Source organism: Aedes aegypti, chromosome 2, assembly GCF_002204515.2.
Source record: "Aedes aegypti strain LVP_AGWG chromosome 2, AaegL5.0 Primary Assembly, whole genome shotgun sequence".
In the NCBI taxonomy this organism is placed as follows: Eukaryota; Metazoa; Arthropoda; class Insecta; order Diptera; family Culicidae; genus Aedes; species Aedes aegypti.
This window is the reverse complement of record NC_035108.1, coordinates 37,263,401-37,286,108: the sequence shown is the minus strand read 5'-3', so window position 1 is coordinate 37,286,108 and position 22,708 is coordinate 37,263,401. Positions and strand designations below refer to the sequence as shown.

At 43.0% G+C, this 22,708-nt stretch overlaps 1 protein-coding gene and 1 long non-coding RNA gene across 2 annotated transcripts in view; both read left to right on the top strand.

The window, feature by feature from the left end:
- The window catches only part of LOC5566569 (proline-rich extensin-like protein EPR1), a 99,302-nt gene that overhangs the window by 21,210 nt on the left and 55,384 nt on the right, over positions 1–22,708 (top strand). The window lies entirely within an intron of this gene.
- On the top strand, positions 15,588–16,081 carry LOC110675464. Its single transcript, XR_002499512.1, has 3 exons — positions 15,588–15,686; positions 15,747–15,852; positions 15,906–16,081. It is a non-coding gene; the product is annotated as an uncharacterized LOC110675464 (long non-coding RNA).

The following is a 22,708-nucleotide window of genomic DNA, read 5'->3' as shown; positions in this document are numbered from 1 at the left end:
TACTTAAGCTATTCTTGTGCTTCCCCTATCATATTTGTAGAAATTCCTGCAAATATGTTTAGAGGACTTTTCTCAATCCCATGCAAATTCAACCAGGATTTTCTTTAAAAATTACTAAAGAATTTCTAACAGTAATTTCTGAAGTAACATTGTTCAGAATCTAGAAAAAAAATATGTATTTCGAGGAATGTCCTGAAATACCTGAAATAATTTCTTGCGGACTCTCTTAAAAAACCTTGTGGTGGAAACGTAGTGGGATATTTCATGGTAAAATTTCTGTAGGATCCACTGTAAGTATTCATTGATGGAGTGCTTCGGGTAATTCCTGGAGGAATCAGAAAAAGGCACGACTGGAAATATCCTGGATGTCTATCAATAAATTGTTGTCAACTTGATGGACATTATGGCGGATGGTATCAGAAGATATTTCTAGGAAAACAACTGGAAATATTCTATGTGAAAGAACTTCTGATATAGTTTTTTGAACATGTTTTCGGCAAAATGGCTTTGAAAAAATGTAGAGTTGCTCTGAGAGGAACTGCTGATAGATATTCATTCATTCTATTATTTGTTATTTATCTATGCTTATGGAAGAATCTATGACCAGTGCTGTAAAACGGTGAACAGAGTTTGTTCATGCACAACAGAAAAATGCTACCGCATCGGTGATTCCTTTTGTGCGATTGCGTTCTTGCTTTCTTTGCTCACGATCGCCCGAACACATATACTGTAGAGGGCATCGCATCATTTTATTTTGACATGCACTCACGCATCCGATTTCCTGTGATATTTTTACAATAACACCATATATCGTTCGATTTTCTCAATACTGTCGTACATTAGTTTATAATCTATCTATTATATTCATAATCCACCTAATTATTTACAAAAATAGCTATGAACGAAAAATAGAACGGCTGTGAGCAGACTCTGCTCATCCAGCAATCATGCTCTTTTTACATTTGTTTTGTTCTGGTTCTCCAATGCAAGAATATGTGAGCGAATCGGTCGCTGTTGGTTCGTGAGCGTGTGAGCGTGGATCCTGCTTAATATTGGTTCATTTTGCGTAAACGGCATGATGCTTTCCACCCCTGTCTATGACAGGAATCCTTGTAAAAACTTGTCAATACTGGAGAATTCCAGGAGCTAAGTGTAATTCTCAATGTATCTCTAGACGATATCTTTGAGGATTATTCTGAACTTTTGTAATCACAAATTATTCAAGAAAAAAAAAGATGTGGAAATGTTCCATGGTTTAGTTATTTAAGACAAAACGCAGAATAAACTCAATAAAAATCTTTAAGAATCACTTAGGCCATCATCAGACGAATTGGATTTTTAATGGAACATTGAAAAAGTTATTGCTATCAACTGCTTAATTATTCTTTTAGATTTTTTTAAACTCCTGGACAAGCTCTAGAAGAAATACCTGTGAAAATTTTCTAAATAATTTGTAAAGAGATGTTAGGAGTGGAATTACTGAACGAATAGTTGAGTAAATGCTAAGAAGTGTGTAAATGCATTTCAAAGGAATCTTGCTTTTTGCTACTGGAAAGATGCACAACATTATTTCCTTGTTTTTTAGAGCAAAAATATTTATGAATTTCCAAATGAATTCAGGGATAATCTTCTTCAGGAATATTTGAAAAAACAATTCATGAGATTCTCTGGGAAATTGTTGAAAAATGTTCTAAAAGAATTCTTACAGAAATTATTGTGAAAGTATCTAGAAAAAATCAAGACATTTTTTGAATAAACAGCGGGAACAAATCTTGAAGTACTGTTTACAGGAATCCGTGGCAAAATAAACCTTCTAAGGGATTCCTTAATAACGTCATCGAGCAATAAATTATTATGTAATGAATACTTGTTTTAATTATGAATCGTGGTTTACGGCCAACCAGCCGAGTGGAAGTTTAACAACTACCGAAAAGCTAAACATTACATATAATTTGCAATTGGATTAGATGGACAAATTGATGTGAAGATTTGCGAAAAAGTTACACGTCTTCTCAGTGAGAATCGAACTCACGACTCCCCGATCTCTAGTTGGGGCGCGTTAACCACTACGCCATGAGAGGACTCATGAACGCAGAAGTTAACCTGAATTCGATTTCAGCTCAATAATCACGTGGTCCTCTTTCGCAAAGTGCACCTCTTTCGGAAGAATTAGATGCCCATCCAAACACAACGCTTTCTATATATATCCAATGCCTAGCCCGAGAGCGCATTGTTTTTTTTAGATATAGGAATAGCACACTACACTAGCCAGCAACTGCGCTGGCTGAGGTTTCTATTGTGTGGGCTTCCAATGGGTCGCGACGTTCTCAAACGACCGGTTACGGAACATGAGTCCGTTGCTCGATAAATACTTGTTTTAATTATGAATCGTGGTTTACGGCCAACCAGCCGAGTGGAAGTTTAACAACTACCATTACAACTGATGTAATGAATAGTTTTTTCACTGATAAGAACTTTGACACTTTTATAAACAAGATTTTCTGATCATAATTTTCGGCAGATTCTTTACAAGACTCGTAGCTGATTCTTCACGTTATCTTTGACAGAAGCCTTGGTTTTAGTTGACCTGTAAAAAAACTCATGAAGTAACTTTTCATAGATACGAATGGTGTCTCCAACATTCTCCATTTTTATAAATTCAAATACAATGGGTATTACGCTTTGTTTCAAACCAGTTTGTTTTACTTCAGCTAGGGCCCTCCGGCCCTCCGGCTCTCTGGCCACGTCCATGTGCTGCTTTCAGCACAGCAGCAATAGCTAGTGAAGTTTGAGTTGTCTTGTTTTCAAAACTTGATTATGAGTATAACATGATGGAACAATCAGCGAAATTTCGAAGATGCCCGCTGTAGTAAGAAGTGCTACTTGGTATCCCCATCGATGACGATCGCTGTTGGGCAAGAGGTACTTTGAACCAATCCATCGGATATGATACCTACCTGACAAACGAGTGTGGAACAGGGCAAATCACTTATTGAATCAAACATTACTGATTGCAAAAGGATGTTATTGCAATTCCAAACTTATGTACCCTGTCTACGGTCCATGTTGATCGGCGAACAGACAGTGTGCAGTGATGCTATCGTCGTCGTAAACCCATTCGACCTTGGAATTGATATCACTGCGAGGTAATCAGCGAGGCATGAAAATGCCTTATAGTTTCCACATAAATTATATGTGTGTGAGCAGTACCTGGTATGAAAAAAGTATGTTTTAGTTGAACGCGCTCTGAGATGATTCTTTGCATCACAGTCATTTCAAGATATAAAAGATTCAGCAAAGCGGAACTATTTGATAGAAAAGTTATGTTATCCGGTATTGTAAATGTCACACTTACGTTCTTTTACTTCCCCGATGACCGTAAGGATGTGGCCGGCGTTGTTATTGCTCTTATGATGTTTGGATGCTACTCCCGAGCTTCGTCTTGTCGTCCTTGTGCAATTTCGATTATTCTGGTCAATCACAGAGTAGCAACTACCAAATGTATGATCATAAATGCTCATGCTTCATGAGAACTTTCTTTATCGAAGTTACATTCGTCCATAACATGTGCAATAGTGTAGAACAAAATTTAGATTCTTGCTCCAGTACACTTTTTGAATTGCATTTAGGTGCTGTTATGGCATTGGATATGGATTTACTATGGGAAAACTTACTTTTGCAAAGAAAAATCGCCACAGGTCGCCCATTGACCTCTATAAAAATTCTGAACACAGACATCGATTGATATTTTTATGATAAAGAATATTGTCTGATGGGGCTTACCAATTCCTTTTCGAAGGATTTTCCACCGTCTACGTTGTAGACGGCCCAGAAGATCTGCGTACGAGAATTCCACCGGAGATGAATAATTATTTTGCTGGCTGTTCGGCTGCCTTGCACCGAATTATTTGTGGCTCAAATCTACACCAACACTCTTCACTGATAGCAGCATTCCAAAATGGGCCACACACTTCACTGCTTAACTGCTTGCTAATCCAAGCACTGTTTAATGCACCCTTTCGAACGGAATTAATCGGATCTTCTTAGAACTTCACTGTACGAAACTGATTACACTGAATTCTATAATCCCGCACGCGACCGATACTTGTGTCTTGTTCGTTCCGACGTGTATTAGAAAACTAAATAGTTTGATCGAATATTCGTCGATCTGTATCATGCCTATATACACTGTCCGATGACCACTACACTCGGACATATAATCCACTGCGCATATACGCTCTTCTCAACTACAATCTCTCATCAATTGGATGTAGGGTTCCCAATACAAATAATTCAATTTAGATAATTTTTAAACGAATTCTTCAACATTCCGGCCACCTTGAACTTGCTTGGCTAGTTCAACACTTATCAATTCAAATATCTTCGTTGAAATGGTTCGTCAACAATTATACACATATATGCGCCTCAGATGTTGTGAAGCGAAGGTTAGCGCACATGACTACTCGGCAGCGATCATTTGTTGTGGCTGTCGAGGTCACCGTTAAAGTTGGAAAGGTTTGTTGACAAACAACTCTATTGTTTGTCGGTGGTAATGTTGTCATCTGCTTGGTTTTCACGAAGGTTACAAGAAATTTTGGAATGCTCTCCCGGATTTCCTCCTTCGCTATACGGATCTTGCCTTCCCGGCATCGGCAACATTGCAATCCTTGCAACGGGACGAACGACAGCCTCGGAAGATGCTGTTTTCAAGGTAACGACACGTACCACTCCATCCTTGCCCGGATGTACCTTGATGATTTTTCCAAGGGGCCATTGAATCGGTGGTAAATTGTCGTCCTTAATCACCACGACGGTACCTGGCATGATGGTGACTGGATTTTTGCTCTTTGTTGCTCGCGACTGGAGTTGCTGGAGATATTCTGGAACCCATCTGGTCCAGATTCGTTGGAAACGCTTCTGGGTCAACTGGAAGTGCGTAAGGCGGTTGTCCGGAACGTCACAGAGATTATCTTCCGGAACGGCTTGAAAACTTTCCCCAATCAAGAAGTGTCCTGGCGTCAGGACTTCCAGGTCTGAAGGTTCAGTTGGGATCGGAACCAGGGGTCTGGAATTCAGGCACATCTCCACTTGGGTCAGCAGAGTGCACATGTCCTCATAGGCAACGTTGACGGTGCCGATTTCACGCAGTAGATGGTTCTTGGCGGACTTGACGGCTGCTTCCCACAGTCCACCAAAGTGTGGGGCACGGGGAGGTATAAACCGCCAGACGATCTCGTTCTGCGCACACCAGTCGAGTATCTGCTTCCGATCGGCTTCGTTGGACTTCAGCATCTCGTAGATCCTTCTCAGCTCGTTTGCTGCACCCTTGAAAGCAGTGCCGTTGTCGCTGTGGATTTCTCGCATCCTACCACGGCGGGCGACGAAACGGCGAAGGGCGGCTAGGAAAGCCGGCGTGGACAAGTCGGAAACGAGCTCGATGTGGACGGCACGGGTAGCGAAGCACACAAATATGGCGATGTATGCTTTAGTTGGAGCACGGTTGCGCACCGGAGACTTGATGTAGACGGGACCGCAGTAATCGACCCCGCACACGGTGAACGCTCTGGTCGGTGTGACCCGTGACCGTGGCAAATCGGCGATGCTCTGCTGTACCAAGGCGGGTTTGCTGCGGAAGCACTTGTGGCATTGATGGTACGTACGGCGGACGAGGTTTCGGCCACCGATGATCCAGAATTTCTGGCGAATCGTGGCGAGCATGAGCTGGGGACCAGCGTGGAGCAGCATTTCGTGGTAGTACTTGGCCAGTAGAGAGGACAACGGATGCTTGGATGAGAGGACAATTGGGTGTTTAATATCTTCGGATACGACAGCACTGCCGAGTCTTCCACCGACACGGATAACACCTTCTTTGCCGAGCTTCGGCTTCAGCCACTTCAGCGGCGACGATATAGGGAAACGTTTTCCGGAAAGTAGGCTGGACATTTCGTCCGGGAACGACGCACGCTGAGCTAGGCGGCAAAGGGTAACGTCTGCTTCGTGGAAATCGGTTGTTGTTAGGGTCTCGAACGGTTCGATCGTGGACTTCTTAGAAGCTGCCATTAGGACACGAAAATATCGCATCCAGTATGCGATGGAACGACGAAGCATGCTGAAGTTGGAGTATCGGCTGAACAGTTGGTTGGAGAACTCGGAGTCGACGGTAACTACCATAGCAACATGTATTCTGGCTTCCGACATCCAGGAGGGATCGAGTGATGGCAGTTCACTTATGGGCCACTCAGATGGTGGCAGGGATAACCATTCTGGTCCGTTCCACCACAGCGAATGTTGCTGGATATTGACCGGATCAACGCCACGGGAAAGGGGATCAGCTGGATTGCAAGTCCCAGAAACATGGTTCCAATGACAGGATGCGGTAGTTTCTTGGATGTGAGCTACCCGATTAGCCACGAAAGTCTTCCATCGGGCAGGCGACGAGTCCAACCAGTGCAGAACAATGGCCGAATCAGTCCACAGGTACACTTGAGCCGACTTTGGGATGGATTGGATTACCTTTTTGTAAAGATTGGACGCCAGAACTGCACCACACAACTCCAGACGAGCGATGATTTGCGGATGGGCCAACGGTGCAACCTTGGATTTGGACGTCAGCAGTCGGGTATGCACTGCTCCAGCGGATTCTGTCCGCACATAACAGCAAGCTCCATACGCCTTCTGAGAGGCGTCGCAGAAAAAGTGGAACTGGAACGAGGTTGGATTGGCCAAGCATACGCAGCGTGGAATTCGGAGGGTGGCGATGGTGTCGAGCATCCCGTGGAACGTCTTCCACTCTTTTTGCAGATGTGCTGGAAGCGGACGGTCCCACTCGTATGGATCTCCTTTCTCGGTCTTCAACGCCCACAAACGCTGCATGAACAACTTGGCGACGACTATGACCGGTCCCACCAGGCCAAGTGGATCGAAAATCTGCGCTATGTACGACATGATCCTCCTTTTCGTGAGAACGGGTGCCGGTAGTGGCAGTTGAACTTTAAACGACATCATGTCGGAGCCGGGTTCCCAAATAACCCCGAGGGTTGACACCGACTGTGCATCTTGGAGATCATAATACGGCGCAAGTGCCAAATCTTCGGCTGGAACGTTGGCAAGGGCTTCAGGCGAGTTTGACGCCCACTTTTTCAGCGGTAGTCCCGCTGATGATAACATGTCGGACATCTCCTGGCGTACACGGATTGCGGACTCAACATCTTCAGCCCCAGTGAGGCAATCATCTACGTAGAAGTCCTTCTTGGCCTTCGGCGCAGCTGCTGGATACCTTTCAGTTGAATCTTCCGCAATTTTTACGACCGTGCGTGTCGCTAGGAACGGTGCGGAAGCCATCCCATACGTAACCGTTTGCAGCTCGTACGTAGCAATGGGCAAACTTGGATCAGGACGCCAGAGGATGAGTTGGTACCGACGGAAAGAGGGATGCACCAGGATTTGTCGATACATCTTCTCGACATCGGCAACGAGGGCAATCTGGTGACTGCGGAAGCGGAGGTGGATCGACAGTAGATCTTCTTGAACGACGGGCCCAACCAGCTGTAGGTCGTTCACGGAGAATCCAGAAGAAGTTTTGCACGAAGCGTCGAAGACGACGCGGACCTTGGTCGTTGTGCTGGATTCTTTGAATACCGGGTGGTGCGGCAGGTAGCAGTGTGGCTGGGATTCATCTACTGGATTCACGAGTTTCACCATGTGCTTCAGGTGTTCGTATTCTTCCATAAAGCGACAGTAGGCCTCCTTGGTGGTTGGATCACGCTCAAGTCTTCTTTCGAGGCTCAGGAAGCGGCGTTCGGCGATTGATCGAGATTCACCGAGAGTGACGAGCGGATCGCGGGTGAGTGGTAAGGAAACGACGTAACGACCCGACGATTCGCGAGTGGTGGTAGTGGAATACAATTCTTCGCACACGTTTTCTTCGGCGGTGAACTTGGAGCACTGTTCAACGGCCTCTAGCTCCCAGAACTTCTGTAGGGCTTGTTCCAAGTGGCGATCGACAGTAGTGAGATGGCAAACTCGAGGGACTTCTGGTGATTTAGTTGGTACTTTCCCTGAGATAGTCCATCCGAACAGGGTTTCGACGAAGACAGGCTGTCCTTCGCCAAACGATATCTTACTGCCGGTGTGCAGTTCGTGGTATACTTCTCCTCCGACAACTAGGTCGATGTCGGCAGGAACGTGGAAGCGGGGATCGGCAAGGGGAACTTTGGGAAACTTCCACGAGGTAACGTCGATCGGAGTGGTTGGCAGGCAGACAGTTGGTCTCTTTAGGATGAGGAACTCTAGCGTGGTAGTGTACGAAAGCATCTTGGACTTGATAGTGGCAGTCAACTTGCGTTTGATCTGCTTGGAGGATTCACCGATACCAGACACGGCGACGTTTACCTTCGTACGACGGAGGTTGAGGATATTCGCTAGTTTCTTGGTAATGAAGCTGCACATCGATCCAGAATCTAGCAGCGCACGAGCGGTATGCTCCGTGCCGTTCTGGTCCACAACAAGGAGATTAACCGTTTCCAGCAGGACGGTGGATTGGCACGACTGTACCGACAAACTAACTTGGGAGTTCGGATTCGCTGATCCGGAGGATTCGACGATGGTCGTCGAGGTTGCTGGGCGCAGTTGTTGGGATGGTTGGCCAGATACGACGGCGGGAGCGGCGGAAACATTCGTAGATGGGTTCTCGTGCAAGAGGGTGTGGTGTCTTTGATGGCAGCTTCGGCAACTGAACTTGGACGTACAACTTCTGCCTTGGTGTCCAGAACGGAAACAGTTCCAGCATAGGCGCTTTTGGGATACCAGCTCTCGGCGCTGGCGGACAGACATCTTGGAGAATGCTGGACATTGGAATAGGAAATGGCTCTCTGGACAGGCTATACAACTCGGAGCGTAGGATTTGGATTCGATCGTGGCGGAATTGGAAACCATCTTGTACGGCTTTTTCTGGAATTGAGCGGCACCGGCCACCTTGGTTTGACCGGGTTGATTGGAACGCTGCTGTAGATCGGTAACTACGGACTTCAACATTCGGACCCGCTGGTACAAGAAATCGATCAACTCGTTGTAGGTGATGTCGTCGACATTGCTCGTCTTCTCCTCCCAGGCTCGAAGGGTTGTGGGATCCAGCTTGTAGCTCAGCAGGTTGATCAACGGAGTGTCCCAGTATTCGACTGGTTCATTCAGCTTCGCCAAAGCCTTAACGTGCCTCTGGAAATCGTCAACCAGATCGTGCAGCTCTTGTGGGGACTCTTTCTTCAGCGGTGGGAGATCATACAATGCTCGGAAGAGGTGGCGCTTTAGGTAACGCTTGTTGTCATAGCGCTTTAGCAGCGCGTCCCATGTCGACCCATAGTTGTCCGCTTCTATATCGATCGACTCGAATGGCTTGTGCGCTTCTCCTTCTAGGGATCTTAGGAGGTACTGTAGTTTCGCTACTGTAGGAATGTCCGCATTGGAATGCACCATTGAGGTGAACGTATCACGGAAGGAAAGCCATCGAGAAGCATCTCCATCGAACTTTGGAAGGTCGATCTTCGGTAGTCGTAGGTGAAACCCGGTCGAAACTGAATTTTGGTGGTTTGTTGTTGACGTGTTCAGTGCCTGGGCTGGATCTGCGGAACGCTTCATCAATAGAAATCCCTTGGCGCTGCAGAATCTTGACTCGAAAGCTGCTCGTTCTTCTAGGTGGTCGTCGAAATTCTCGGCGGTGTCGTACTTCTCAATTTCCGACTGCAGCTCTTGGAATTCCTTGTAGACGCGGTCTAGGGCTTCAAGGCGGATTGGGATCTGGTAGATGTCTCGCTGATCGTCGTACTTCTTGATGAAGGCTTCCACGGAATCACGTACAACCAGCAGCGCCTTCCGCTGCATCATACACTCGGCCAACTTCTTCTCCGTTTTCGACATTTTGGTTCACTGCACTAAACCACTTCACTACCACCACAGATCGACAACGCGAAAACGTAACGGAAGTTCGGTACGAATATCGATATCGGATTCTCCTTCCCGTCGCGCGTACCGTCTTCTACACGACACGGCGGAAACGACGACGACTCACTTACCACCCACTACCACCAAATCGCATGCAAATGAAAATCAATTTCAATTTGCAAATCAAAATTTTCAAAACTTTTTGATCAATTTTATTTGTTTAAAAATATTTGCGATTTACACACCGTTGCTCCGCCAAAGCAAGGTGTTGAAATTTCTGCTCCCTTTGTGGGGCCTACTGTGCTATTTGCGCGCGCGCTTTGTTACTGGCTTGGGAATATACTTTGCTTGCCTTGCTGGACTTTCGTTTGGCTTGGCTTGGGTGTGGGAACAAAGCCAGCAGCAAACCATTGACCTTAACAGGTCGTGATAATTGATTGCCAGCCGCGCGGGAAGAAAAACGAAATGGTGTACTCACCGAGCCTGTCCTTCTGGTCGGGGGAACCTTCGATCCGGCTCGAAGGACCAAATGATGGGGCTTACCAATTCCTTTTCGAAGGATTTTCCACCGTCTACGTTGTAGACGGCCCAGAAGATCTGCGTACGAGAATTCCACCGGAGATGAATAATTATTTTGCTGGCTGTTCGGCTGCCTTGCACCGAATTATTTGTGGCTCAAATCTACACCAACACTCTTCACTGATAGCAGCATTCCAAAATGGGCCACACACTTCACTGCTTAACTGCTTGCTAATCCAAGCACTGTTTAATGCACCCTTTCGAACGGAATTAATCGGATCTTCTTAGAACTTCACTGTACGAAACTGATTACACTGAATTCTATAATCCCGCACGCGACCGATACTTGTGTCTTGTTCGTTCCGACGTGTATTAGAAAACTAAATAGTTTGATCGAATATTCGTCGATCTGTATCATGCCTATATACACTGTCCGATGACCACTACACTCGGACATATAATCCACTGCGCATATACGCTCTTCTCAACTACAATCTCTCATCAATTGGATGTAGGGTTCCCAATACAAATAATTCAATTTAGATAATTTTTAAACGAATTCTTCAACATTGTCCAAGACCGCGAAGCAATCCAACACTTGTGAAAAAAGTTATTCAATAAAAACCTATTGGCAAGGTGACGTTGATTAACACTTAAAGGAATAACAATAATAACAAAATCGGTCAAAATTACCGAATAGTCTATGCCTAATAACTTTTTTCACAAGCATCGGATTGATTTGCGGTCTTCGGCATGATGTTGTTCATCATAGAAATACCTATCGAGATCTGTGTTCAGATTTTTTATAGGGGTCAATGGGCGACATCTGGCGATTTTTCTTAGTAAAAGTAGTTTTCCCATAGTAAATCCCATACAAACTTTGAACGGCTGGCGCTAAAATATAGTTTCACCGATCGAGCTGAAATTTTGCACAGTTGTTATGGGACCTAAATGCAATCCAAAAAGCGAGCGAGGAGCGAGAATCTAAATTTTTCATATAACCGTGTCCCAGGCTAATGTGCAATGATACTTCATGCACAGGAAAATCAGGAAAATTTCGTCTCTTTGTATAGTCTTGGCCACCACAAACAGGATTTCCATTGATTAGATAAATTACGTCCTTAAATCAGTTGGTAATGTCACAGTTTATGAAATTTGTTTAAAACTAGTTTTTCATCAAAAGCGTGGGCGTTCACTACGAGCCCCGACCGATTAAAAACATTAATCTACATCTCCACAGAGTGGGCAATGCCATTCAAGTGTGAACCAATCATTTACCACAGTCCACCTCCTCTTCAGACGACGACACTGCCCACACTGCCTTACTAACCCACTGACTGTTTTCCACCGAGACTTTTCTGCGGAGTGCGCCTCATTTCGTCATCTTCGACCATAGCAGAGCCTGTTATCCACATGCCCATTGCCCACAAATGACACAGTCCTATGACAGCGGTTTCGTTGTGTCAACCAACCGAGCACATATCGCCCTGCAAGAGTTCGAGGCGATCGTTCCAACACCCTTTGCGCGGTGTTTGCGTTGGGTACTTCGGTCAAAGAAAAACGGCAAGGTGACATGACGCGACAGTCCACAAAATTGGAGCAGCCCAACGACTCGACGCTGCTACTTGTGAGAAACGTTCGCAACACTATGGGACAGAAACACACTTTGGTTGGTCAAAACTTCTAGCGCTCTTGGGATGCGTTCGAGAGGTTTGATGTCTTCGGCAACTTGATCTTGAGTTTATTAGAGCTTTATTTTGATGGTTTTCAATGTGATCTAGATAAATTACTACATATCAATATCAGTTCTATTTTCTTATACAAGCTGCCAAGCAAAAAATGTTTTCTCGGTAAAATGGTTCATTGCCGGGGCTTCGTGGCCGTGCGGTTAGCGGCGTCAGTCGTTTAGGCGTATTGTGAGTGCCACGAAGCGTGGGTTCGATTCCCGCTCCAGTCGGTGGAAATTTTTCGTCAAACGAAAAATTCATCACTGGACTACTGGGTGTTCCGTGTTGTCCGTTGCCTAGTGTTCGTGAATGTTCAGTCTGTGCGGCCTTTGGCTGAAGACGGTGTAAATTGTCTTTTTGAAAGTTTCTTACAAATTTTCCTATCCTTTAAAATTTAAGTGAACTTCAGCATTTGACAATTAGAAAACCGGAGCTCAAAGCTTGGACCAACTTTTTGCGTAAATTCTTAAGCGATTTCTTGTTGTCTACACCTTTTAGTAGAATGTTGGTTGCAACAAACTGACTGTGACAATCATCTATAAAATGTGCAAATTTGAGAATTGTAAGGCTTCATTGATACATTGGTAAAATTGTCTTAAACCAATGAGATTTATATGCAATTTTATCAATATATGCTACATGGATACTTAATGAATTGAATAAAATTTAAATTGTTATTTGGGTGAACCAAAAACAATAAAGTATTCCAGTCATCACGCAGGACGCATCCCCAGAGCCCAAGAGGTTTTGGCCACCCAAAGTAGGTATCTGCCCCATAGTGCGCCATCCAGTCAACAGCTGGTAGGATAACCAGCCCAGTGCCATTTTATTGATTTTCTTCGCCGGCGATTGCGACTACCGATCTTCAGAGATTGGAGGATCGAAGTGCACCAAAGTGCAGCAACTGAAACCGATTTCAGGGCGATCGTTTCTGCACCAACTGCGATGAAGACGGCAGAAAAAATAAGAAAGAAATCGTGACTGTGGCATTGCGACGCATTTTCATAAATTAAATCAAACCAAGTGGAATGCTGCTGTTAACTGCAGTGTGCAGTGCATTTGGTGAATGAGTAAGTGATTTTCCGTGCAAAATATAATAGTTCAGTGTTGTCTCTTTGTTGGAGGAGTAATCGCGATTCGAAAGTTTTTGTTTCCAGCCGGCAAGATCTCCTAACTCGATGTAATAGGACCAATTTCGTGAATCATTAAATTGAACAAAGATCAATTGGCGCCACGATTGGTGTGATCCAACTCACCGGTGGAAAAGTGGAAACAGGAGCAAATACAATCGATTAACCTATTTTCTGTAGAATATAGGTTTCCTAATGGAACGAAAATCGCTTTACATTTATCTGATTCAGTCCTGCCGCCTTTCAAAGCCCTTTACTAATTGACCGATTCTATGATCCAATCATTGAGTATGACATAGTAAAACGAACAATAACGTTTGGGATATCTGGAGAGAGAACTAATAGAGTAGTATTAACACAAAGTTGTTGGATTCTGTTATTGATAGCTGTTGATAATCTTTTCGTACTCGTTTTATTGTTTTTGGCAATGTGTTTTCTTGTCAAATTGATCGCTTCATGAAACTGATTTTTCTTCTTTCCTACGTCAATTCTGACCACGTGACATACACTAGTTTGTATCCGGAACGAATTTTAGACTCTTTCGGGGAGGCAGTTAAACGTCTGATGCACAAAGTAAATAAACGAATTAATAAATATATAAACCTCGTACAGCAAGCAAATATGAAACATCAACAATCCCAATCCCAATCCCAATCTCAATCGTTTAAGCTGTTTTAAGCCATTTTTAGCCGTTTTAAGCCTTTTTAAGCCATCTTAAGACATTTTGAGCAGATTAAGCCGTTATAAGCCGTTATAAGCCATTTTAAGCCGTTTTATGCAGTTTTTGGCTGTTTTAAGCAGTTTTTAACTGTTTTAAGACATTTATGGCCATTTTAAGCCGTTTTTACTATTTTAAGCTGTTTTAAGCCGTTTTAAGCTGTCTTAAAGTGTTTACGCCCTTTTAAAGCCATTTTAAGCAGATGAAACCATTTTAAGCCGGTTTAAGCCATTTTGTGCTGTATTAAGTTATTTTAAGCTGTTATAAGCTGTTTTGAACCGTTTTAAGCAAGCCGCGTTAAGCCGTTTAGGCCATTTTAAGCCATTTTAAGCCGTTTTAAGCCGTTTTAAGCTGTTTAAGCCATTGTAAGCTGTTTTAAGCTGTTTAAGTCGTTTTAAGCCGTTTGAAACCGTTTTAAGCCGTGTTTAGCCATTTTGAGCCGTTTCAAGCTGTTTTAAGCCGTTTCCAGCTGTTTTAAGCTTTTTTAAGCCGGTTAAGCCGTTTAACGTCAGTTTAAGCCGTTTTAAGCTGTTTAAAGCCGTTTTAAGGCATTTTAAGCCGTTTTAAGTCGATTTAAGCCGTTCTAAGTCGATTTAAGCCGTTCTAAGCTGTTTTAAACTACTTTAAGCCGTTTTAAGCTGTTTTTAGCCGTTAAATGCCGTTTTCAGCCGTTTTAAGCCATTTTAGGCCGTTATAGATCGGTTTAAACCGTTTTAAGCTGTTTTAAGCTGTGTTACGTTTAGGTTAGTTTGTTTATCGTAACAAAATTAAGATTGTAAAGACAAAACTCAATTCCTTGTAAAACCTACGAAATTAGAATTAGTCGCCACGCACGCCTACATGAAAAAAACATTTACTGCCATGCTGCACCATAATAACAACGGAAAACGGAGGATATCATTCGTTCCGTGTATATCGCTTTCGAACAACAACCGCTGATTCAAAATACCGGCCGCTAAAAGCCTTTTCAAATCAGCGGTACGAACTAGCACCGCCAAGCGGAGAAAGCGAGAACCTCGAAAACGTCACTATCCCCGACAAGTGACAGCTGCAGGACTCTATCGAAGGCTCTGCCACGTCATCGCCATTCGTCCAGTTCGCTCGATCGCGTTGGTCGCGACATCGCGTGTGAAATAGGATTCATCCTCTGGCCACAACCGGAAACCAACCGAGGACACGGGCATACGATCCAGTCGGTAAGCCAATCAGAACCTGCTTAAGAATGTGCAATAATCAGATTCCCGTTCTGCAGACGTGAGACTCGGGATCGTCACACCACGAGGCCGGCAGTAGACGTCCAGAGCCGCCATTTTGCCGGACTGCGATTTCACCGGGCCTAGCACTAAGTTGACCGTGCGGCCAATTGGAGGACGAGAGTAGGCTATCACTACGGTCACCAAACGCTTCCATCGCGCCAGGAAGTAGACCGTGCGCCGTTCACGATACGGGAGAAATCGTGCCCTGTAATCCTGGAAACGGGAGCAGGGAACTCGCCAGTGCACCGGATAGTGTCCTGGATGGGAGGAGCGGAGACCCGGAGTTCGACGATCAAAAATCGGTTCGGCGCGGAGTTGAGGCTTACGGCCACCATCAGGCGCAACGGGGTATCATTTGGAGAGCACTGGGAGTGGCAGCTCGTCCAGAAGGAGCTGGTCGGTGAGTACGAGTTTAACACGAAGAGAAGTGACCCCTTATTGAGTTTGCGATGTACCGTAGGTGAATTGCGGCCACAGATTCGCACCAAGTTGACCGTGCGGCCGATTGGAGGGCGAGAGTCGACAATCACTGCCGGGAACGGCACGAAGCAAAAACCCCTGAAAGGGTAGGTCACAACGCAATCCGTAACGCCAGCACAACCTAACCGGTCGTGGACAGGGTTTTTGTTTTTGATTTCCAGTTTCATCATTCCGCTCGCTGCAGCCAGTCGACCGGGAATTCACGAACGACACGACGCGCCAAGGCCTCTCGGACGGCCGGTAGTCGATTGAGGAAGCATCGCCGAGAATTGCCCATCGGCTAATGACGGCAGCGAGAATCGGTGAAGAGTCGAGGACCAGTCGGACCGCCCCGGTCGGAGCGAATCCAGGAGCGTGAATTGAACGCGGGTGCGATCGAATGAAGGCACCGAGGAATGAGGTACAGAGGCGTGGCGGCTGGTAGGAAGGGGCGCCCCATGAAGTAATAAGTAAGAAAACAAGAATGCAAGTAGAAGTTTAAGAGAAAAGGTAGTAGGAGAAGGAATGTAGGAAGTAGAAGAGAGGAAATGGGTGAGTGAACCCAAAATATATGTATTAAATTGAGTTTTGGCACTGTTTTTTTGGATTTGTTGGTGCTGTGGCCCTCCAGTCTTTGTGTGATTCGCTTTTCGGTGGTTTTCGCTCTACCTGCTACCGGAGAACTCGCAACAGCTGTTTAAGCCGTTTTAAGCTATTTTAAGCCGTTTGAAGCCATTTTCAGCTGTTTTAAGCCATTTTAAGCCGATGTAAGCCTGTTTTGAGCCGTTTTAAGCTGTTTTAAATTATTTTAAGCCGTTTTAAGCTGTTTTAAGTCATTTTAAGCCTGTTTTAAGCCATTTTAAGCCGTTTTGAGTAATTTTAGCCGTTTTAAGCCGTTTAAGCCACTTAAAACCGTTTTAAGCCTGTTTTGAGCCGTTTTAAGCAACTTTAAGCCGTTTTAAGTCGGTTTAAGCCGTTTTAAGTCGGTTTAAGCCGTTTTAAGCTGTTTAAGCCGTTTTAAGCCGTTTTCAGGTGTTTAAGTCATTTTAAGCCGTTTTAGGCTGTTTTAAGCTGTTTAAGCAATTTTAAGCCGTTTTAAGCCGTTTCATGCCGTTTAATGTCATTATAAGCCTGTTTTAAGCCGTTTAACTCATTTTAAGCCGTTTTAAGCCTGTTTAAACCGCTTTAAGGCATTTTAAGCCGTTTTAAGTCGATTTAAGCCGTTCTAAACTATTTTAAACTACTTTAAGCCGTTTTAAACCGTTTTAAGCCATTTTAAGCCGCTATAAACCGGTTTAAGCCGTTTTAGGCTGTTTTAAGCTGTTTAAGCCGTTTTAAGCTATTTTAAGCCCTTTAAAGCCGTTTTCAGCTGTTTTAAGCCATTTTAAGCCGTTTTAGGCTGTTTTGAGCTGTTTAAGCTTTAAGTTTTAAGCCATTTAAGGAATTTTAAGCCGTTTTAAGTCGGTTTAAGCCGTTTTAAGCTGTTTTAAATTATTTTAAGCCGTTTTAAGCTGTTTTAAGCCATTTTAAGCCGTTTTAGGCTGTTTTGAGCTGTTTAAGCTTTAAGTTTTAAGCCATTTAAGGAATTTTAAGCCGTTTTAAGTCGGTTTAAGCCGTTTTAAGCTGTTTTAAATTATTTTAAGCCGTTTTAAGCTGTTTTAAGCCATTTTAAGCCTGTTTTAAGCTATTTTAAGCCGTTTTTGAGTGATTTTTAGCCGTTTAAGCCACTTAAAGCCGTTTAAAGCCTGTTTTGAGCCGTTTTAAGCAACTTTGAGCCGTTTTAAGCTGTTTAAGCCGTTTTAAGCCGTTTTCAGGTGTTTAAGTCATATTAAGCCGTTTTAGGCTGTTTTAAGCTGTTTAAGCAATTTTAATCCGTTTTAAGCCGTTTCAAGCCGTTTAAAGCCGTTTTAAGCCTGTTTTAAGCCGTTTAACTCATTTTAAGCCGGTTTAAGCCTTTTTAAGCTGTTTTAAGCCGTTTTAAGCTGTTTTAAGCCGTTAATAGCTGAAGACATTTTAGGCTGTTCAAAGCCATTTTAAGCTGTTTAAGCTGTTTAAATCCGTTTCAAGCAGTTTTAAAACCGCTATTAACGGCTTAAAACAGCTTAAAACGGCTTAAAATTGCTTAAAACTGCTTAAAACGGCTTAAACCGACCTAAAACGGCTTAAAATAGCTTAGAGCAGCTTGAAACGGCTGACAACGGCTTATAACAGCTTGAAACGGCTGACAACGGCTCAAAATAGCTTAAAACAGTTTTAAGCCGTTTTAAGCCATTCAAAGCCGTTTTTAAGCCTGTTTTAAGCTATTTAAGGCTATTTCAAGCCGTTATAAGCCTTTTTAAGCCGTCTTAAGCCGTTTTAAGCCGTTTTAGCTGTTGTAAGCCGTTTTCAGCCGTTTTCAGCTGTTTTAAGCCATTTTAAGTCGTTTTAAACCATTTTTAAGCCGTTTTAAGCCCTTTTAAGCCGTGTTAAGCCTCATATAAGCCATTTGTTTTAAGCTGTTTTAACCATTTTAAACCTTTTTTAAGCCTGTTTTAAGCCGTTTTGAGTTGTTTTAAACCATTTTCGATTTTCGATTTTCGATTTTCGATTTTCGATTTTCGATTTTCGATTTTCGATTTTCGATTTTCGATTTTCGATTTTCGATTTTCGATTTTCGATTTTCGATTTTCGATTTTCGATTTTCGATTTTCGATTTTCGATTTTCGATTTTCGATTTTCGATTTTCGATTTTCGATTTTCGATTTTCGATTTTCGATTTTCGATTTTCGATTTTCGATTTTCGATTTTCGATTTTCGATTTTCGATTTTCGATTTTCGATTTTCGATTTTCGATTTTCGATTTTCGATTTTCGATTTTCGATTTTCGATTTTCGATTTTCGATTTTCGATTTTCGATTTTCGATTTTCGATTTTCGATTTTCGATTTTCGATTTTCGATTTTCGATTTTCGATTTTCGATTTTCGATTTTCGATTTTCGATTTTCGATTTTCGATTTTCGATTTTCGATTTTCGATTTTCGATTTTCGATTTTCGATTTTCGATTTTCGATTTTCGATTTTCGATTTTCGATTTTCGATTTTTGACATGGCATGGCATGAACGTAAATATGTAGGTATTAAACGTATAAGAGCCAAGCCTTGTGGCCAATATTACGCCAACCGATGTTCTCACCACAATCCAAAATATCTGCCAACTTCCTCTCGACATCGGAAATTGAAAGTTCAAATCGTTAAGCTCGTAGCTACTGTTTCTATGGTATTTGGCACGGTGGCATTTAAATTTGAATTTAACACATGTCGTTCCATTACCTTTCTATGTCGTTCGAATCTAGCTTAAACGCTACGGGCTATTCGGTTTGCCTCCTAATTTCTATGCAGGTCTCCATAGCTGTAACAATCATAATTTACAGACGTTCAAGTACTATTACATAACAAATCAGGAAATTAGCGTAACAGTTAAGCTGAAAACTATTAAAGTGTCATCTCAGAAACAAGATTCAATTTGCCTAAACGAAGTGCAGCTAGGAGCATGCATCTCCCATCAGGCTTTTACTTTCCTTCTACGCAGACCATACACTCTACTCGATGATGCCAACCGGTTACTGATCGCCCCCCTGCTCAGTGGGATATGCGATTATAAATGACCCCTGTTTATGAAAATCTGAAAAGCTCAATCGGATACGTAACCGGAGAAATCAAGTTCCTACCGCGGGGAAGTGCAATATGTCCACCGGTTCGTGGGAGAAAACTGTGAGAAGTTTTTCCTGTCGTGGTTATGCGCCATCCAGTCACGTGCCGCAAGATCATGGAATAGCTTTTCCGGTAACATTCGTTCGACTACGGATACTGGTGGTGCTTAAGATAAACAAGATAGATTTATTGCTAACTTTTGAATGGTTGGTTAGATAAAAGGGGCTCAGAAACGACCGGAAATAGATGAGTAGAGTATGCGATATTGAAATTATTACAGATAACAGCAAAGGAAGTTAATCTGTTATGCTCGTTACGTCTACTTATTTATATAGCCATTTATGATTATGCTTATAATTTACACACTCAAATCATATTAGATTGACATCTTCTGGCATTACAAATCCATTGAAAAACAGCTAAATGTTTCTAAGAGCACATTCTCAGCTATTAGCTGAGAGCGTTTTGTAACTTCGAAATGTTTTCAGCTTCCTAATGACATATGCTACATGAGCCCACAGCTACACGTAATAAAATGTTTGATTTATACAAAACTTGTTTGGCCGTCCAGGAATCATACCTTTCAGCATGGCTTTGCTTTGTTGCTGCAGATTACTTCATACATTCATTCATAAGAAAATTTCAAGTCGTAAAAGAAAGCAACCCCAAAAACATTTTCTCGGGTTAGAAAACGATCCTCATTTGTATATTTTTTGTTAGGGACTAAGGAAGGTTAAGACGACAATGAAACTTAATTTATTTCACATACCAATGACGCATTAGCACAACAATCACAAATTGGTAGCAAATCTGACATGACAGCGCCACTTCGCTCGCTCATACCGGTTATGCTCAAAAACGCTCTATGCCCAAACCACTAATTCAACCGTTTAGCTAAATTATAATGTATATGCATCAAGCTCCAATCAAGGCAGATAAATCTCGACTCGCATACCCGTAAAACGTTCGTTCCTGCATCTGTGACAATCACCGAACCGACCCCAACATGTGTCATGGAACGACCTTAGGTCCCCCATCTCGCGCACACCTCTTCCACCTGTCTATTGTCGTCTGGCTTTGTCTTTCCGCCTGCTCAAGGGAAAATCGCGCATTGTTTACCACCGGAGCACTAACATTGCCGATATAATTATGCTGCTGCTGATGCTGATGCCAATAAGGTCAAAATCAAAGTTACGTAACCCCAGAGTGAACTGTCGCTGGTTTCGTATATCTACAAGAGATAGAGATTGACAACGCGTTCCGCAGGGGAACCTTGATCAACGAAGTTCGCTCCGAATCGCAAACGCCGCCTTTTGTTTTGTATACGCGTGCTAAACACAATTCACGCTCAGTTATCGATCGACATGAACGACACATTCCAGAGTACCGTATTTTGGGGCAAAAATGATCAGTTTTTTTTGGATTTTTCTTGGCAAAAACATTTGTAATGCAAGAATAGGGAGATTTATATTTTTAAAACAAGTACTGTCACTCATACCCATTATCATAGTTACCCCAAAATTGAAAATCGACTTCCGATGATCCGAATCGTTATGCCATCTTTCAACTGCGCAATTGTAAACTAAGATACCAGCATTTACTTTAAAAAACGTAAGGTAAAAATGATATGGCAGAATGCATTAATAATCATATATTTTAAAAACTAAATATTATCAAAGTTACCCCGTCTTATGGTTCAACAAACTCTGGGCTCCGCTAGATAGAGTACTGCACGCGACAATGCGCTAACGATCGTCGCCAATCAATCAACGGCGGTGTGATCTCGTGACTAGGCGAATTGTGATCGCATTTGCGGGTTCAATCAGGTAGAAGATTGTTCGTATGTTGGTGTCTATCTTGCAGTGCAGATCTAATTCTTCGTCGGCGTCGTGGGGTTCATCGAACTGACCTGAATTTATGATGACAAACGATCTTCCATGGTCAACAAGTAGAAAATAAGAACCTATAAGAAGGAACATTTTGCAACGATGTTCTGATCACAATGAGAGGCTCTCATCAGTTTATTTGTACTCTGTAAATGCAAACTCGTGATCGTGATGTGCTGATCAGGTTTGAACTTGTTGACGTATATATGCAACATGGTGTTTATGAAAAATAATCCTTCAAGTATGTATTTTCCTTCTTTAGGGGCCTTCCTTAGCCGAGTGGTTAGAGTCCACGGCTACAAAGCAAAGCCATGCTGAAGGTGTCTGGGTTTGATTCCCGGTCGGTCCAGGATCTTTTCGTAATGGAAATTTCCTTGACTTCCCTGGGCATAGAGTATCATCGTACCTGCCACACGATATACGAATGCGAAAATGGGGCAACTTTGGCAAAGAAAGCTCTCAGTTAATATCTGTGGAAGTGCTCATAAGAACACTAAACTGTGAAGCAGGCTTTGTCCCAGTGAGGACTTCAATGCCAAGAAGAAGAAGGAGCTATATATTTTTCTAGAACTTTCTCAGAGATCCAACTGTGATGGTGAAGGTAAAGGCTTTCAATCTATAAAAGTTCAAGAATTTCTCGTTTTGCGTTTTATGAACTAATAGCCATAACCTCAAACATTTTTACTAGTTTGCTACTAGGAAAGGAGAAAATCGTTATTTTCTGTCAGGTTCCGGGTCATTTAGTCGAATGTTGTTTGGCTGAATTCCATTTTGCCGAAAGCCGTTTGGCCGAATTTGAAAACAGTAGTGAACTACAATTAGCATGAATTTGCAATGAATTTCAAAGAACAGTTCTCAAAGAAGGATGAATCATCATTGAAATACAGCCCTTTTGTGTTAGTTCAAGAAACAGTCAATGCTGAAATAAGAACATCCTAAATAAGCAATTATTCACTTCTTTGCTAGCGGTAAGGGATGGTACACAAATTATGTCACGCTAAATTTTAACTTTTTCGACAACCCCCCCCCCCCTTGTCACACTTTTTGTATGTTTCCTCCGAAAATTTTGTAAGGCTTGTCACGCTTAGCTCGACCCCCCCCCCTTTGGAGCGTGACGTAATTTGTGCATGACCCCTAATAGCTAGCAGCAGAGGTTTTCGCATTGCGTTTGTAGTCAGCTTTTGACAGTTACTGAAACGATTAACGACTTATTCATCCTTCTGTAGCATCAGCCCTGTCATTCACTACTGTTGTGCACCAGCCACGCCACAAAACATTCTGCAGAGAACTTGCATTTGAAAGTGAATTCTCATTATACAATTGTAATTATTTTGGCACCCATGGATCAGAAATTTACCATCATAATAATGAAAACTATTGATTATCA